Genomic DNA, 19,745 nt, shown 5'->3' on the forward strand with positions numbered 1-19,745 from the left:
ATTTCTTGAAAATTAGACATTTTCTGTCCCGGAAGCAAAACGGGAATCATGGGTAATTGACTTGTCTTCAGGTATGACTTCAGCAACAAAAAATGCTTTGGCCATATTTCAAGCGACAAGGAGAAATGTGCATAAGCTCTGACAGCTTTAGTGTGTTATTTGGGGGTTAAATAATTATTATGGCAATAGCCTGAACTCTGCTAAAGCTACGAATATCAAATGCCATGTTCAATGTGATCTGTCTGCTGAGAACTGCCCCATGGAAGTGATATTTGACAATGTTTCACTGTATATTCAAACAAAATTTGTTAAAGCAAGTAATTTGGCGTTTTCAAAATTGTTCTATCAGGCTGAGACAGATTCCATATTCTGACAGTGCTCGGCTGGTGCATGCCGACCTGGATTCCACTGGGTGCACTGCAGTTACTCTAAAGGTATTTCTGTAATATCACATATATTTTGTACGAATCAGACTGTTTATATTCAGAATGTAACTATGTTGAGTGTGTATTCCAAGGAATCCCGTTTCCATGGATTAAACCCTAATGCCAGCAGTTTAGCCCGATTAAACCATTTTATTTGGTTGTAAAACCAAAAGTGAGTGCACCCAAAATGTCAGTAATAATTTCTCATCACAGGAAAACAGTGCACTAGTACAAAGTCGTTGTTTACAAGGACAATTTGGGCAACAATTAAACCATTTGCAATTGTTTTATCCCCAAAATACATTTGGCTGATCTGGAGATGTGTCAAATCTGTCTGATCATCTGACTGCTCATGTTTCTTGCTCAGTGGTACCTTTGTTATTATTATTATTATTATCAATAAGGAATTATAGGCAAAACTGCAAAGGTGAGACCTGGGTTGTCCCCTCTTAAGAGAATGAAAGGAAAGTTGTTTTGCATTGCCTTATAGATTTCATTCCCCTCTTCCACTGTTTCCTCAGTGTGTGATTTCTTATGTGTTTCCTTGAGGAAATCACTTGACATTTGTTGCACAAAGGAAAAGCTTTCCAGGTAAATACTACTTAATGTGCAACTTGAAAGTCTTACAAATGAACAACCAACCAAAACTATTTAAAATGACATTCAGAGAGTTAGTGTTTCCTGGCAAATAACCTTTTGCTATTGCCCTTTACTAAATGTGTTGATATATAATATACAGCATGTTGTATACGGACAGAAGCTATGTTTGAGTTCGACAAAGCTTTCAGGCTGGCACAGTGGAACAAGTAATGCCCACTTGTTGGCATGTTACACACACACACACACACACACACACACACACACACACACACACACACACACACACACACACACATACAAACACACACGCGCAGCATGCCCTCTTGAGTGCCGGCCACGTGCAGGAAGATGGAATTCCAGAGCAGAGAGAAAAGTACAGTTAGAAAGCCGGGAAAGACAGAGAGTGAGAGAGAAAGGAGATAGAGAGAGAGAGAGAGAGAGAGTGAGAGAGAGAGAGAGAGAGAGAGGGCGGTAAGGGGCGACGGTATGGAAAATACAGCATGGAGCCGCTGCACTCTCTGACCAGGGCATAGGGGGGAGGAAATATAGGAACTATTACACTCACTGACTCCTATAGACAACCCCCACCCCTCCACCTCTCCATAAAGAAGCCAGGGCACCAGGAGCCACAGCTCCAGACTGCATGACTAGAATCGAAAGGTAACAGAAAGCTGAGACACTGAAGGCATAACTGAGAAGTTTCCATAAAACCAGCAGCTGAGTACAGTATGTGCCAGGTGTTGAATGTAAATGCCCTCCAAACATGTTATTTTGCATTTCAGCTCCTGCTCTGTAGCATGCATGCATGCATGTTCTGTAGCTGTTTGAAGTGAAGACCTTTCATCGGAGCAACAGCTGCAGTGGAAAGTTATCACAGCTGATAACCGCTTCTAATGAGTTTTATCTTGTACGGTTGGCTCAGAAGATCTTTGAACTCTGCACATAGTTCGTATTACCATTAAGTTTGAACCTGTTGTTGAGGCTGTTGGTTTCTAATGAGGTGCATTATTAGTTTCCATCTGGTGCAGATCTAAGCCGAAACATAACATATCCTCGACCTAATGTTAATTTCTTCTTTGTTCATTTTCACCAATATATATTGGTCAGTCAACATCTAAAGAAAAACATAAGAAAATAAACAATATCCCTGAAAGTTTTATTCTTTACAGAAGTAAGCTGATCAAGTTCGACGATGTGGGATAAAATGAGCTAAGAAGAGGATGAGCCATGATTAGAGGGAAGTGCAACTATAGACTTTCTGTGGCAGAAAAACATTATTTGACTAAAGAGAATTGCTGGATTTAAAATGTTAAGCTCATGTATTGACTTCAGGCTTTTTCCTAGATACATGTAAACATTACTCTTGGAATGCAAATATGGGCTTTCTGGGTTACTAGCTCAAAGAAAGCCAACCTGCTCACTTCCAGAAACCATAATGTGTATGCACATTTGCAGTCTGGTGCATCAACAAAACTCATTGGTTAAGCAGGGAGGGACATCTCTAGAGCTTGGCTAACACCATTAATCCTTTGAGACCCATGTAGAGTTATGTTTTTCTTTTTTAGGGGGGAACTAGCAGGTCAACAGTAGATGCCTAGATGGCGGTAGTGTGGGCTCTAACTTGGACCATCTTCGGTCTGAAGCCAGTGCTCATACATAGCACATACAACAGCCAATAGTTTAGGTTTTTCCATGTTTCTTTTCTCGTGTACTGCCTGAGGCTGAGTGTACTGTCACTTAGCACTGCAAAATAACAAATAAACCAGTGTATACACAGAGCACCAAAAAACTTCAGCTTTCAATTTATCCTGTTTAATGAACTAACTAAGACCCTGTTTCCATTTAGCAGTAACGTGGTCTGAGTGATCACAACACAAGTGGACAGCTCTAAATACAGGTGAAAACACTGTCAGGAAGCATTGAGATCGGATATCAAAAACCACATTCAGAGGTGGTTCAGGCCGCATGTGTCCACATTCAGACAGCAGTGAGAACGGGTATGTGACTCTTGTCCACATTAGGGGCCGCCTACTCAACTGCCGCCCCCTGCCTGAGCAGAAGTACATACTCCTTCGCGCGACAATGGCATCATAAAAGTGCACAGTTGCAGGTAAACAACAGAAGACCAAAAACACAGAAGATGGAAATTTGTGGATGGTGGTGGTTTGCTTGGAACACGCCAAAGAATGTATTGTTTTGATTTCTTCTTCCGGCCGACTAGGCACGGGAGGGGCACTGCTCCCCCCCCGCCGGTTAAAAACAGCAATGCATTTGGTGTTTCGCAAACAGAAATTATATACATTTACATACAGAGTGGAGAAGTGGAATCGGATCACAAGTGGTCACTGAAGACGCATGTGGAGACGCAGCTACTGAAGGTGAGAACACACTGACTAGGAGCTGTCCACTTGTGTTCAGATCACTCAGACCACATGTTACTGCTAAATGGAAACAGGGTCTAAGAAGTTTCCTCTCAATATGAATAGTCTTCTATCATTTCAAACAGTTACTATTTGTATGATGACAGAAACTGGCCTCTGTATGAACCTGCACATCAGTGTATATAACACACCTTCACCCCAAAACTAACCCTGAGGCCAAGACTGCAAACAAGACTTTGAAAATGTATCTACTTAAATGATGGCAAGTAGAACAAGGTAAGTCGATGACAGAGAGCAAGGAGCAGAGGAGGAAGCCACCCAGGGAGGGAGGAGGAGGAGAGAAGGCCAGTCAATATGGTGGCATGTTACATAATTCTCTCACTGTATTGATTTATCGCCTTGCTGATTTGGCCCTTAGCCAGTATGCAATAGCATTGATAATATTTGAGCTGAGGCCCAGACGGAAAGAGGGGGAGAGACCTAAATGGTGAGGGCAGATAGATGGCAACTGATAGAGAGGACAGTGAAAACGAGGGAAAAGGAGGTGGAAGCACAGAGAGGCCGAGCAATAGCTGGGAATTTTGGGATGCAGCCAAAGTGACACTGATAAAGAGAGCAAAGAGAGAGGAAGCAGCGATGGATAATGAAAAGAGACAGAAGGAAACAAAGCGTTTAGGAGAGCGTTTAATTGAGCGAGATGGAAATAGCTGAGATTTGGGGGAGAGAAAACAAGTGCGAGCGGGGATGAAGAGATAGTGACAGATCGAGGGAAGGCGGGAGACAAAGAATGTGTGTCAGTGAGTGCACTGCAGGTCACCCTTGTTGCTGTAATCAGTATTGTTATATAAGAGCCAGCAGCACTGGGCAGAACAGCCCAACATACTGGATCTGCAGGACAGACTGGGTTTGATTCACACACAGTATGTGTTCAAACACTGGAACAGAAAGTGCCTGAGGCCACATATGCTAGATATAAACTTCAGCAGCATTCACAGGTTGCTCTGACAGTACATCCACACTAGCTGGCTACATTTGAAAATACGATTTTCTCTCCATTTTACAACAACCTCTGAAAGTGATTTCTGACAAGCATGCACTTTTCCCAAAGCAGATGATTATGTGGTTATGCTCTAGTTTTTTAAATTTTTAACACAACTATTTCTGACACTTTTCACATACAGTGGAGGGCAACACAACGAATGCCTTCAAAGAAAGTTGAAAAGTGTCCCTAGATTTCCCTAAAAAAAAATCCCCAAAACCTTGAGTGAATACGTGCTTTTTTACATTAGCAGCATTTTCCAAATTAGTCGTCTTAAGATCGGTTGTAGTCACGCACACTGTTCACTGATGTTACTGTCCTTGATGGTTCCCTTAATGGAGGAGCATCAGGGCCTCTCCTTCTCTTCCATCCCTCCTTTCCCCGCTAGCACTTCCTCCTTGTTGTGACATCTCTCTTTCATTCCCTCTCTCTCCATCTCTGGATGAACTACAGACGGATGAGTGGAAGGAAGCGCAGATAAAGGCAGAAAACTAGATTAATGGGCTGAATGGAGCACAGGGAGGGAGAGAAAGAGTGAGAAGATGGAGGAGAGAAAAAGTAGAGAGGGAGGCTGAGTGAGAACAGGCTTTCCTTGTGCTACTGTGAATAATTTACTTTATTCCCCACTCTCTCTCTCTCTCTCTCTCTCTCTCTCTCTCTCTCTCTCTCTCTCTTAAAAGATATGTTCAAGATATATTCAACTGGGGGGGTGTGAGCTGATTAATTGCCAATTAATGTTTAACGAGGTACAGCTGTGTTCAATTAACACCGGTTTAGGCAGCATTTCTCCCGACACCCCCTCCCTTCATCAAGTATCATAGCCTCTCCTTCTCCCTTCTGCTGTCTATTCCTCACTACAACAAGTTTTCGGGGTCAACTTAACTCGCAAAACGGTAGCTGAGTTGCTGGTCTACTGCTGTGTTGATTGTTTCGTTCATTTGTGTTATTTTGTGACTTTGGTGAAACTGAACTAGCCCTTTAAAACACCAAAGTTATAGTGAATTAGTGAAAGGAATTCTTTTTGGCATTAATGATTCTATGGTATTGCAGTAAAGTTAATTAATGTGTTGGAGATATCTTAGAAAGCCCAATACTGATCAGTTGTTTCTGGCTTTCTACTGGATGTTTTGACATTGACAAGCCTTATTTATTCACTTCTAACGGACTGATGGAAAACACCTCATTTGCATTTTACTTTTTTGAAGCATTTTTTGCATAAAAATTGACTTGACAGCTGGATGTAAACATAGCTAGATTTGAGAGAGAGGGTGGTCAGGCCAGAAAAAACTTCAATGAAGCTTAACTTGATGGGCTAGGAACACAGATTCCTTGCTGGCAGTACATTTGACCACCATGACCGTCAGAAAGCTGACAATGTATAGGCTTAGTGACCACAGAAGCACACTACACACACAAACACACACACCTGCAACCTGTGGTAGGTCCTACTGTGCACTTTTCATCCTCCACCCTACGGCTTGCAAACGGCAACAGTCTTCTAAATCAACAACATTCATTTGAAAAGGTTTTAAAGACAAATTACCTAACCTGTCAGCCAAAACTTAACCTACAGCAGTTTCATCCTATGTCCCCTCAAGAAATTCTGGTTTCATAGGTAAGGAATCGCCATACAAAAATTATTTAAATGAAATAGATTAAAAACTTTCCAAGCTGTATTTAGGGCTTGGTTGTGTCCCATGAAAACATCTAACTGCTACTGTAGCTCACTAATATTGATTATTTTAATCCTGAGGGCAATATCCACAATTGCTAATTCTGTGATTTTTTCATTTTACCAAAACAGCTGAAAAAGCCTTGCAACAATTTTTGACTTTCCTTCCTGGCAAATATTCCTTTTGTCCAACAAACATCTGATGCTTTTGTCATCTGCAGGCATGGAGTAATCAGGCGTAATTTGGTATAAGTGAGTGCATTGTGTTCAGTTCACTTGTTACAATATGTCAAGGTGGTGAGGTTCGTAAATGCCAAACTGTTACATTTTCTGTGTCATTTGAAGTTGCCAGCACAGAAACATCCCTAGTGTAGCTTTAAAAATGTAACACCGCATGACACAAAATTTCATCAGTTCCAAGCGCAAGACGGAGTGTGTTGATGTGTGAGGGATTCAGCACAGATTGCTGGTGAACCCACTGACACAAAGACATTTGAATTCTCCAACATGCCTCAATTTGCCCTCCTCCCCCTGCAAGCAAAGACCCACAGGTCTTTCTTTTTTCTCTCTCTCTCATCCTCCTTTTCCTTCATCGCGCCTTATCTCTTTCTTCCCACTGTTAATCTGATTCATGATCTGCTTGGAGCCTCTCCCTCCCTTCCTCGCTCTGTGCCCGTCTCTGTCCAGGAAAAAAACATCAACATCACTAGGTCTCAATTCAAATTTTTTGCATTGTGTGAGTGGGAACGAGATTGTAGTACTTGTCTGACCTGAACAGGTCATGATCACTACACCCAAAACACACAAACACGCTGAGATCATGTCATATGTAAATATGAGAGGGGAGAATAGAGAGACAGAGCAACAAGGGATGCAAAATGTTGCATCTGTCTGGCAGAGTGACTGTGTGTGTGTGTGTGTGTGTGTGTGTGTGTGTGTGTGTGTGTGCGTGAGTGAGTGTATGTGTGCGGCCATGTGTGACTGTCGTAGTGTATGTACTGTATGTATGCGTCTGTCTGTCTGTCTGTCCCTTTTCTCTGTTTCGGCTTTCATCAAAATCTGATACCTCCACCCATCTGTTCACAAAAGAGAGAGGGAGAGAAGAAGGGAGGAGAGGTGGGAGCGTGCGGAGTTGGCTCTCACTCTTCATCCCTGCTCCTCCTCTTCTTCTTTATCTGCTCTTTCTTTGTCCTCTACCTCTCTACCCGCCTCCCTCTGTCTCCTCCTCCACCTCATCTTCCTCCTCTCCTCTAATCCCTCCTCCTCTCCCTCTTGCCTGTCTCTCCACTCCTCTTCTCCTCCTTTCATCTTCAGATACAGGCAGAATGGAGCTCAGCTTCCTCTAAAGACCCAGCAGGTGTGTGCTGTGTCTAATTGCACGTAAGTGTGTGTGTGAGTGTGCAAAATGTGCTTTAAAGTCCTGCGCATGAGAGCTTTTTTCTATGAAGTCACATTGTGCCTGTGCTTGTATCTACTGTACGTGTGTGTGTTAGCTTTGTGTGTATGTGTGTGTGTATTGAAGATATCTCGTTTCCTCAGGGGAGTCCAGGCCCATTTCCACTGCCTGCTGTAGCCAACCAACCCAGCAGTGCATCGATAATCTATTAGGGTAGAAGTACACACACACACACACACACACACACACACACACACACACTTGTTCCTCTTACCTGCCAACGCTGAACACACTCTGGGTGTGTACTGACTGTAACAGGGTGGGCCAGATATTGCCTCTACCTGAAAAGCAAGCATACCACAGACATAAGAATTGATACACAGAACATTTATCAGTGGCACTGGCTGTAGGAGTGCTATGCTTTAGCAAAAGTAACACTTCAAACAATCAGCCACGTCTATCGCATTACATCCCCTTGTGCAGACTTGCAGTGTATATTACACCCATATGACAGGGCTCAACAGTAAGGACTGCCCAATTGCCTGGTGCAAGTAAAATGCCATATTGGGCTAGTAATTCTAGCAACTCAAAAAATAATTAAACTGGAGCTGATGATTAGCTTAGTAGTGAGCCATCTCCTTAAGACAAAGTTCATGAGATTAAGCTCAAGCAAGCTTTCCAATTATCCTGGAAAAAGAGAAACTGTGTATGTACAGTTTGCAGCAAGTTTGAGAGCAAGGTGGATAAAACAGGCTTGTTTTTCATTGGCATGTCAAGTTCCTGAAAAATGTCGCTGGAGTTGAAAATCTCATTACAAAACAATAGGTAGATTCTGCTGCAATAACAATTTTGGGGCTTTGATACTTCCTTGAGAAGTATGCGTGAATATTTAAAACTTTGTTGGGTATGAGGGGTGTTGGGGGAAAGTACTTTGCTAACGTTGCCAACTGTAGGTGGATTTCACTGGGCGCAGCTGTTCGGCAAAAGTAGGCTATCAACCAAAAAAATGACCAAATAAATAAAACACTCCAGGTGCGGTATGAAGCCATGCAGAGGATGGAAAATAATTTTGCATTCTGCATTTTGTATCCACCACTGTAGAGGAGTTTGATCAGGTTCCGACCTCCAGTTTCTTCCTTGCTGTGACAGTCGCTCCTGTTGTCGTCCATGGACAGGAGGCACTGAATTTATTGCTCTTTAAAGCACTCAAGTACTGATTTGGATGTAAATTACCATGGCAATGGTCAAAGCTTCAGAGCATTCAGTTCAGCCCGACAGGGCTTTCCACATGGTTTTAGAACCTAGTTACAAGGATATTCTCTCACTCAAGCACTGGAGCACTGATGAGGTCCTGCACCAAAGTCAAGGCATCAAGGCTTGGCTCAATGTAATGTTTCTGTCTCACATTAAAAAATACAATAATAACATAGCTATAGCATAATAGCTCAGGCCTCACAATTCAAATATCAAAGTCAGAGACAATGATTATTGTATGTCTCAAATCACCCCCAATGTAAATAATAGGAGCGCTTGGGGACCAAAGGATGCTACGCTTTGTAAAATGAGTGAACTATATGACATGTATGGAAGATCAACAAATACACACAGAAACACAGTGCTACAAAATATTAATTAACTACAAAGACAAAAGGACAGTATAGCAGAAACTATGCAGAGGCATTTTAAAGCATACACAGAATATGATGAAATTCTCCTTGCACATATGACACACACTCACATGCTAAGGAGAACGGGACCCAATCTACTGACCAACCACACTGTGGTACTGATTACAACTACCAGACAAGACATACACCCACTGTCATTATATCCTCAGACATCCAAAACACACACAGACACACGCAAACACACATTTGTGATGGACATGCACAAATGCACAAGCATACAACACACTGCCAAACAAAACACATAAACAAGATACCAGCATGATGTAAGAACACGCAATATCAGACATCACCATAATTAAAGCTAAAGCCTGTTTATCGACCAGTTAAGTAGGACAGGAGGAGCTAAGCCCCAAAGATGCAGCCTGTTTACAATAACACAGTCATACACAGATAGTGTAACAGTGTTTTAAACACCATGGTACTACCAGCCTATGTTTACTGTAGACACATACAGAGCACCATCAGGTTTTTTGTACCATATACAGGGGGGGTCAAGTAAAGTCCAGAGGAATAGTGGGAATGTTGTAAGTAGATACAACATACTCATATTCATGAGTTTTCCTAGAATATTTTTGCAGGAAGACTTGTAGTCATTTTGTTTTTTATTTATTAGAGCCGCCAGTTAATTGAACCGATTAACCAACTTAGTGACAAATTATCAGTCCAGTTCTAATTTGATATCAATTAACAGTTCATAATTAGCCATTGTACCATCACTATGATGTCTGATTAGCTGACCATAAGTTAGCAATTAATCACTTCTGATTGGTGAAACAGAATACCAGATTCCTTATACTGATTGATGAGATTTGACTAAAGGCTAATGTGACACCATTCTTCATTTAGGTGGAAATGACAACAGCTAGTTTTACTCCAGCTAGGCAAGAATGAAAGCTGGAGACTTATTTTGCTTTTATTAAGCTTTCATCTGCAGGTCTAATTGGTGGACTCATCATCGAAATATAAAAGTAATGAGCACATGCAATTGTTGAGTAGCTTACATTTTTTATTTTTTCCCTAACAATTACAAAAACCTTGGTACTCATTGTCTTTAGATAAATGGCTTCTGTAAATGGCTTCTGCTACCATTAACAGAAGTTAATGGTAGCAGGACAAGAGTGCAGGCCAGCGCAATATACTGTAAACGTTTCAAATAAGGAGCCCATATATCCTGTTTATGCTGATGTCTTATTTAGTACATTTTTATCACCTTATTTGCAAACTGAAATTGGTCATGCTGTCACAAATTCAAACCTCAAAGCCTAAAACCCAAGCAATCATTTCAGGTAAACCCTTAAATATTCCATCATCTACTATTTTCCTCTTTGGATAATCCCTGGATTCCTGCCTTTTGGAATTCCTCCACAGATTATCCCTTTGCTTGAACCACTCCAGGGCCAAGGAGAAGGGGAGGAGGGGAAGGAGGAGGACAAGAATGGGGAGGGGGAGAAGAGGGGAGTCTTGTTTTAAGAATTTGGAAGTCTGTGAATCTTGCTGGGTTCGCAGTTCCCCTGCGGACACGTTTTGTGCACGTCGAGGAATGCGCTCACTCCATCTTTCTGTTGTGACCCCCCCTTCTCCCATCCCGTCTCCCTTCTTTCTTTCTCCTTCTTTAAGGAGGTATGTAGGTAGACACAGACTGTCGGGCTAACTCACAACAGCTCCCCTGATCTGCCTGACAACAGCCTCAGGGCCCACACTCAGGCACACATACACACACACCTGCACACAGTCACAACAGAGATTGGATAAAAAAGAAACCAAAGAGGGGCCCCGGGACGGAGCCTTGAGGCACTCCAACCTGGTGACACAGCAGCAGTAGATTCCCTCCAGGCCCCCAGCCACTAAGCCCAACTAACCACTGGTTGGAAACTGCTCTACTCCTGTTTGCTAACTGCCTTTGTTTGGCAGAAAACAATAACGAGCCCCCTGCTCTCTAATTTACAGGGGAGTTGGCTCATTCCTCTGAGTGGAATGTACAGTGGGAGCAGCTTGCATTTCATGATGGGGTGGAGAGATCCATGATGAGGGGGGGTGGTTATCCGGCCAGAGTGGAGTTGCGCTGAGGGAAGGGTGAGTGAGTTTAGCTGCTATTTTTAGTATGACATGTCATTTTAAACTCGTGGTCTGTTCCTGTACTGCGGTCATGGAATGAAACACTAGTATGGATACGTGGACTTGCACTGTACTCATAATCTGTAGGACAAAAAACTGAACCTGCAAATTGGCAAACAACTTTCAGCGATCAAACCTGCTGTACTTTCGCAAAGCTAGCCTTACCCAATGCACACAGAGCAATCCACTTTCAAACAATAAGTAATGTAAACACAGGAGAAGCTAAACAAAAAAACAGAATGTGCAGGACAAATACTGAAATCCATATCTACAGCAAATACAAATTCCCAACAAACACACCTTGGATTGTGAGGACAAATCATGGAAGCTATTGAGCCTTTCTGAAATGCAAACAAAAGCATATGCAAACAGCCACACAATCACTCCGTCTCCAAACCAACGCCCACTCAATCCACTGTCACCTTACTTAACCTACACTGCACTGTAAGAGCTGACAGAACGGTGAGGAGGATGTACAAAGAGAAGGAAGGCAATCCAAATCAGCTTGTCACAGTGAGCCAGGGCAAAGCCTGAAAAAAGGAATGAAAGAATGAGAAGAAAGGGGGGAAGATAGAGAACATATGGTGTATGGGGACCTAGTTTCCTTCCCATTCCTTCATCTCCTCCATTTCCCCTCATCTCACACACCTGGGACCATTACTCCTCATGGAATCAACACCCAACTAAAACTCTACTTTCTTTAATTAGTTCTCGCTCTTCCTCCCCCATCCATATGCTCTCATCTCTCTTTCACCTTTTCTCTCTTTGTCTCCTCTCCAATCTGCTCCGTCTCTTCAGTCCTCTTGTTATCATGATGTCTTACTAACTTGGATTGGTTTTCCTCTCTCACTTCACTCTTTGCACCTTCTTTGCGCTCACATAGATTTTTTGAATAAGACAAATTAGACAGTGTGTAAAATGTGGAGCTCTCACACTTGCTGTCTATTGCCTCTGTGTGTATACTGTACAGGGCTGCTGTCTGGGTGTGGTATGGAGGCCATGTGGGAAACAGGATTGAGGAAGTGTGACTTTTCCCACATTCTACTGCTTAACTAATCAATGACAAAAAGATGGGAAAGACAATATACTGCTTGCAAAGTGGATCCATGTGGATGCATGAGAAGGAGAGACAGTGCTACGACAGAAGGTCTACCTGCAAGTAAATTCTAATAGTGAGACAAAAATGCAAAAAGGTACCTTTTGTGTAATTTCAACACAGATCCACAGAGAGTGAGATATCAAAACTTTGCTCTCAAACATCAATTGAAGCCATTGTCACAACCTCTCCCTCTTGCACCGCAAGAGATCACCTCCTCTACAACTTAAAACTGGCTCATTTGTTGGAGTAAAACATTCTCCAAAATATATTTTTTGGTGGTGGGTGAATAACAAATGTGCTGAATTCTATTAAATCAACTTCAAGACCACTTTAAGAATAACACTCGGTAGATTAAGTTTTAAACCACAAATTAACTTTACATAAATTAACCAATAATAAAAGACCAGTCTACACATTACTGACAATTGAATTTGTACATTTGTTTGCTTATAAATTAAAGACAAATTTTAGAATAACACGTGATCAAGGATCTCTTTTACAAGGGAGACCTGGCCAGGAATGGCACCAAGAGTATCAACAACAAAAATGAAAAAACACATAGATCTGAGTAACAAAAAAAGATCAGATAAAACACTTGCTCACAGAGTCTGGAACTCACCTAAAACTGCCAGCACATCTGCGGAGTAAAGTGCATGTCTGAAAGTGGCTACTGACTTGACTGTCTGCTTGGCTTTGATGTCTGCAACCCTGACCTCAAAAGGGACAAGTCATTATATGTGTGTATGTGTGTGTGCGTGTCTGAGAGGGACATAAACAGGGCATGAAGGAATTTATTGCTTACTTAAATCACAGTGACCTAAAACCTATGAGCCCACATCAAAGTTGTCCACTTGCTATGTACTACATGTGGTAACTTTCGCTTTAAATTAGAAAAAAAAAAAAACCAATACATTTATGAATACCATGTGTAAGTTCCGCTAAAGAAAAATGGAGTGTCACAAAAATGCTCTCTTAAAGCAGAGATGTATAAAAACTTAAGGTAAACCTGAGAAATATCAACAACTTGAAATCTTCTTATAGCCGTCAAGAGTAATTATAAGATAACCTAGAAGGAAAGTCATTGTAAAACATTTTATTTGCATGCCATCAATGTGACAGAAGATGACAAATGTCAAATCTGGATGAAGTAAAAACTAGAAAAGTAAATGTCTTTGTTGGGATGTATGTAATTTAACTATGGGATATACATAGATGTTATAAATACACTAGAGACAAGAGTAACCGTCTACCTTGTGATTTATGCTTCCTAATAAGGCCTCCGCTCACGTGGGTTCGTGACAGCCATTATTATGAGTTATAGTCGTCTTAATGAGAGCTGTGGCAGGGTCTTTACTCATGGCCCAGGTCTTGGGAGTGAAATAATGCAGACAAAAATGAAAAGACACAAAAGCAAATAAACTAAACATGACCCGCCAGTGACCGGGCATTTAATCACACAAATTACAGGTACACAGATGCCACAAGTTGAATAAGTCAACATGGAAGCACAAAAAACTCTGAAATGTCCAGTACTAGGCCTGTCACCATGACTACATTTTGTTGGAAAAACTATTGTCCAAGAGATAATTGCAATAAATGAAGTTATTATTTTAAGACAATTTAATGCCACTGATATAATGATTATATAATAGCATAATAATACAAGTGCAGCAATGAATTCTGTGTCTGAAAATCCCGACACGGCATGTTTTTAGGCAATATGCTCAAGTCTTATAATGTTCGCCAGATGAACCTTTAACATTTTTCAATAAAAATGTGCACTTTCACATCATTTTGGACCATTATCATTGCCATATCCGTGGAAAAAAAGTTGGAAAAGCTACTGTAGAGCAGATAATAAATAAACCTGCTTAAGAAGTCCACTGGGGACCAACTTGGTGAGTTTCTTATTAGATTTAGACACTTTTTATCTTGAGATTTGCTTGAGTGACGGAAGGTGGTGAAAGGAATGCTAAAGTAACTTAACGTCAATGCTTCAAATATTTGTGTGTCCCGTCAATTATAATTGTAAGAAAGGAAATCCGAACCGGCCAAGACAATTGCAATTGGTGCATCTAGAACTGAGTCTGAAGAGGAGCAACTCTTCAGATTGAATGTGTGCACAGAGGAAAATAATTGCAATCTAATGCAAAACTAAGAAATAAATACTAATAGTTTTTGAAAATGTCTGGGAGAGTTGCAGCCAAAAGTGTTGTTTAATCAGCTTTGTCACATCATGACATGTCACATGACTTTAAGAATATACAGCGGGTGATGTTTGTGTTGTCCTAATTAGAGGATGGAATGCTATGAAAATCAGTGGGTGGAGACGAGTGAATGACGCAAAACCACTAAATCAGACTGAGAAGGAAAATCCCACAACTGTGTTCAGTATGCTGGAGCATGTGTTGCATAATGGTTCTAATTTTGTGTGTTTGACTCTTACTACTTTGATTCATTTTTTCCAGTGTGTATTTGTAAACTTCACCTCCCTCTTCCTGGCCTGGTTGCCAGGACACCTGCTCTGGGCAGGCCTGACCTTTGACCCCAACAAGCTCTAACCCTAATGACCTCAGCAGTGGTCTGGCACTTCATCTTACTGGCCGCTCCCACCACACTGTTTTTCTCTGTGTATGAGTGAGTGTGAACACTTCTTAGACCAACTGTATTGAGGAGTCTGTGTCAGCAGCAGGTGAGAGGGAAAATGTTTGTGGCCTTCAATATGGGATTTTTTTTACACAAAAATTTCCATTAACTTATTAAAATTGTTTTAATTTGCATGTACTCAATTTCCTTCATTAAAAAAAATCCAGAATCTAGGACTAGGCAAAAAAGTTGAACTGCTGGACACAAGAAGTTTTCCTGCTTCACTGAAAGGTCTGATCGTGTGCTGGAGGCATGAGTCTGAAAGTCTGAAATCCTATTTTGTATCAGTTTAGGATGCCATATAGCATTTATGGTAGAATAAAAACATGTTTCCCAACCACATTAAGGAAAAAACAAAATCTAATTTTATGATAGGAATTAAGCTAGTACAGAGCCATCCTAATTAAGGGATTTCCCAAGTTAGGCATCCTAAATTAGGATGGCAGAGACTCTGTCCTAAATACAAAATAATAACCAAAGATAAAGAGTGCCCCAATTGATATATACATGATAAATAAAATAATTCACATGAACCCTATGATGGTACTGATACCAGCTGATACTGCTCCCTGTGTTCTGTGATTGGCCCCAAATATTCTGACCGAGGCGGGGAACAACATGAACACCAAAATATAATAACTGCATCACATCACATCGCACCCCTGAAAGCAGCATATTGGCACATCTGACTCTGTGAATTAAGAACTTATTGCGATTGTTGGGACAGTGAACAGTTTTGGGAAGTTAAGTTTGGTTAAGTTTGAAGTTAAGTTCCGTCAAGTTTGAATGAAGTGTGTTTTATGGGCAATCACTGGTTGTTGAGCTGACGGTGGCCAGTTGGAAAATTTTGACATATCACCCAACCCTAGTGTTCATATTTAGAGTTATAACAGAGACAATAATCTGCACCACAGCCTTGGATGCAGTTTGGAAATGCAACCAACGAGGCAATATTACACAAAACAAGCTCCAAGCATAGGGGCCACCAGAGAAGGGCAAGGAGCTGGGCGGTCACACACACACACACACACACACACACACACACAGTATATATAGATATGTACATGGATGCAGAGGCACAGAAAATGTAAGATTCTGGGTAACAGGAAACAAACATTATTTCACTGTGCAAATATAACCCTGCACACAGAGTGGCAGATAGCTTTGTGTGAGTGAGTGAGTGAGTGTGTGTGTGAGTGAGTGAGTGTGTGTGTGTGTGTGTGTGGTGTCATTCTGTCTTGCTAACAGCAGACACAGGCTCGCTGGGGAAGCGTCACGCCTTTATTTATTCATCAACCTTCTGGGAACTGGCAATAAGAGACAAGGTCAATATATTATTGCACACATGCACGCACGCACACTCCTGCAGTCCACCTATAGAATGCGCACATATACAGTAAATACTTTTCTAGGATTCCTCTGCCAACATATACTGTAATGGCTTGCGCTAAAATTGTATCGCAGCACATACACAAGCCACACACGCACGCACACACACTGAATGTGTTCAGAAACTTGTTGGCTGACTGGGCCGTGAATCTGAGCCCAGAAAGCACACAGACCCTATTAAACACTGCCGGATCTGCAACACACACCCTATTAAATGCTCCAGATCAGCTGAGTCAGCAAGTCAAAAGAGAAAAGACGTGAGGTTTAGACAAAACAACGAGCCCCGTAACCAGGAGACACAGAGCACACAGACACACACAAACACACACAAACACACACACGCAAAACTTTGCTTGTGAGCATGTATTGTATGCTAACGTACTGCATGCCCACAAGCACAGAAACGTGTGTACAGTTACATAGAACTAGAAAACACCCAGCAACAAAGAAAACTTACAAACACAAAGGGACAGACAAAAACACACACACTAAATGCAAAAAGACACAGGAACACACAACCACACCAGTTTGGAGAACACAAGCATGTGCATGTGCTACTTCGCATCTGGCTCCTCTTAGACCAAGACACAAAAGAAGTAGTATGTGTAGTGAATGTGGCATTGTGTGTGTGTGTGTGTGTGTATGTGTTCGCCATTAGGTCAGTGCTTTGATAGCTGGCGAATGAGGAGGAGGGCTCACCATGAGTCCAGACAGGAGAGAGAGAGGGGCCAGCCACTGTCAGATACACAAACACAAACCACATGCAGCTGTTCAGCATCTGCCTGAGAGGCACATGACATGCACACACATGCAAATCCACACACACAAACGGACACCGTAGCAACAGAGGCAAACATATCTAAGTTACTTGCGCAGCGAACAAGTATGTGAGACTTTTTTCATCGCCATGTGCATCTCAGTGGAAATCCTCAGGTTGTGTGTGTGAGTGTGCGTCTGGCTCGTAGTGGCTTGTGAGTCATCTAGCGGGTTGTGGGCCTGACTGATGGGTAAAAATAGCCCGGTGTGTCAAACATGGTTACAGTGTGATGATGAAACAACTGGCTGTACCAGCTGCTCTCTCACACACACACACACACACACACACACACACACACACACACACATTGTTTTGGATATATAAAGCTCCATAAAGTCATTGTCTCAACTCATTGCACACATACTATTACTTGACGGTGTGTGTGTGTGTGTGTGTGTGTGTATGTGTGTGTGTGTGTGTATGTGTGTGTGTGTGTGTGTGTGTGTGTGTGTGTGTGTAGGGGCGTCAGTATGTCTAATCTTACTTGCCCCCACTTTATCTGCAGGACACTCCTGTGCAAGTCTCACCAGATCACAGAAAGAAAGAGAGAGGGAGAGGGTGAGAGGGGGTGGGAGGAGGACACAGAGATGAAGGGAAGGAGGGTGACCTGAGCGTTTGATGTTAAAGTTTGCAGCCGACCAAGGAAAAACTTCAAACACTGCATAGAATTAAAAAGATTACCTCCCTTTTTGGCATGCACACACACACACATTTTCTACTCCAGGACTGCACGTGCACACAAACACAATAACTATCAGCCCACAACGGGTCGGCATGCCCTTCAATTGAAGATGGAAAAAGTAAAAAAAAGACAGATATTTGCTGTCGTCAAGCTCTCTCCTGGCTGTAAAAACTGATCCTAAGCCAGCACTGTGGCAGTCAGCTTTGTAAAGGAAGACTGACCTGAAGGGACAGAAAGTAATCCCAAGTAAGTCATTGAGAACCTTCGGAGAGATAACTCCTTTAATGCAGAACCATAGTTACAATTAAATTAATTGTAACTATAATGTAATTTTTTCCACAGTCTGTGTGTTCATGTGTTAAGTACTGATTAGCAGGCAGACAGTGACATGTATGAATTTATCATGGTTGGAGTTTAGAGAGCTATATATAAAACCTCTTATTTTGGAATATGTAAAATGTCCTTAGTTGATTATAATTTTGTTTCAATTGTTTCTTGCTTCTGTTTTTAAAATGTAAAGTGTCTTTGGGTACCTTTTAAAGCGCTATACAAATAATATGTATAATTATTATGTACACAATAAGTCTGAGCTCAAAATTCCCCACAATGCCATGGCATGTTTTATTTTTACAGTTAATTACATTACATAATCAGTTACACAGTTAATATTGTGAGTTCACACTTCTCAATTTATGTAGCAACACAACCTCATCTTTTGACGAGGATGTGTTGCTACAAGTATGTTGCACTTTCAGACATACATTTTTTGAATGCCAGTATTCTGAAATTAAAAGAGAAAGTCTGTCTTCATAACAAAAAACTGATTATGTTCTGTTGTGGTTTGTAGTTGCAAAACCAGACATACACATGTGGTACGTCCCCTTTTCAGAATAACAGCAAATGTAAATACAAAATGCTTATATGATATTACATCAATAGGATCATATTCACAGGAAGTATCAAACATGTCACCTCTCTCTCTTACAGATTAAGAAATCCTACCAAATTGTGAGTCTTTACTCTTTGATTTGGGGTTGCAAGAAAAAGCAAATCCTGAGACAAAGACGAAGAAAAAGATACATTTCAACTAAAACTGAATACATATACATATGTGGGGTAAATAAATAGATTATATTTTTAGGTCCAGTCCTAACTGAAACAATTCTTTAAAGAAGCCTGTTTCAGGGTTAATTGGGAGGTCTGGTGTGAGGGTTATGGGGTGAGCGAGGTTGAGAGGTGAGATTGAGGGGCAGTGAGGCGGAAAAATTCTAAAGGACACATCAGTTCACATGCAAGCATGGACAAACGAAAGCAATGCACACGAACCGGAAGAGAAAAGATGAACGGTGCAGCATAAGGTGAATACTGGAGGAAAGATTATTTTTACTCAAAAATGCTGTTTTGGTGATCAGAGCCTTAATACAAATCAGAGCCAGAGTAGATTCATCAGAGTAACACTAAAGGTTGAGGTATGCTTGAAATTAACGTTAAAATGACTGAAGGGAAAAGCGTTTATAGCTGATCAGATTGGCCACAATCGAAGGTGGGATAAGTGGTAAAATGTGATAGTCGTTCAAATGGGGATAGCGGCACACATATTTGAAAAGCCATTCAGGTCTGAACACCTGGTCAATCACTGTGTGAAGTGAACATGCTTGCTGGATTGGGAGTTTTGTAAGGTAAAACTATTGTCAGATGCAGCCTTTGCCCCAATTTTGACGTCAGAAATGTCTGGGGTAGGGGTTTTGAGATACTCTTCAACGATCTAATAGGCTCATCTTTTGAAGCATATGGAT

General features: G+C 41.5%; 1 protein-coding gene across 1 annotated transcript in view; it reads right to left on the reverse strand.

Annotated features, from left to right (window-relative positions):
* kdm6ba (lysine (K)-specific demethylase 6B, a) overlaps positions 1-19,745 on the reverse strand; it is a 100,532-nt gene that overhangs the window by 53,150 nt on the left and 27,637 nt on the right. Inside the window, exon 4 of the mRNA XM_059354353.1 lies at positions 7,788-7,854. The gene's annotated coding sequence lies outside the window, so the exon portion shown is untranslated. The remainder of the gene's footprint in view (positions 1-7,787; positions 7,855-19,745) is intronic.

This window comes from Centropristis striata, chromosome 17 (genome assembly GCF_030273125.1).
Source record: "Centropristis striata isolate RG_2023a ecotype Rhode Island chromosome 17, C.striata_1.0, whole genome shotgun sequence".
Lineage (NCBI taxonomy): Eukaryota > Metazoa > Chordata > Actinopteri > Perciformes > Serranidae > Centropristis > Centropristis striata.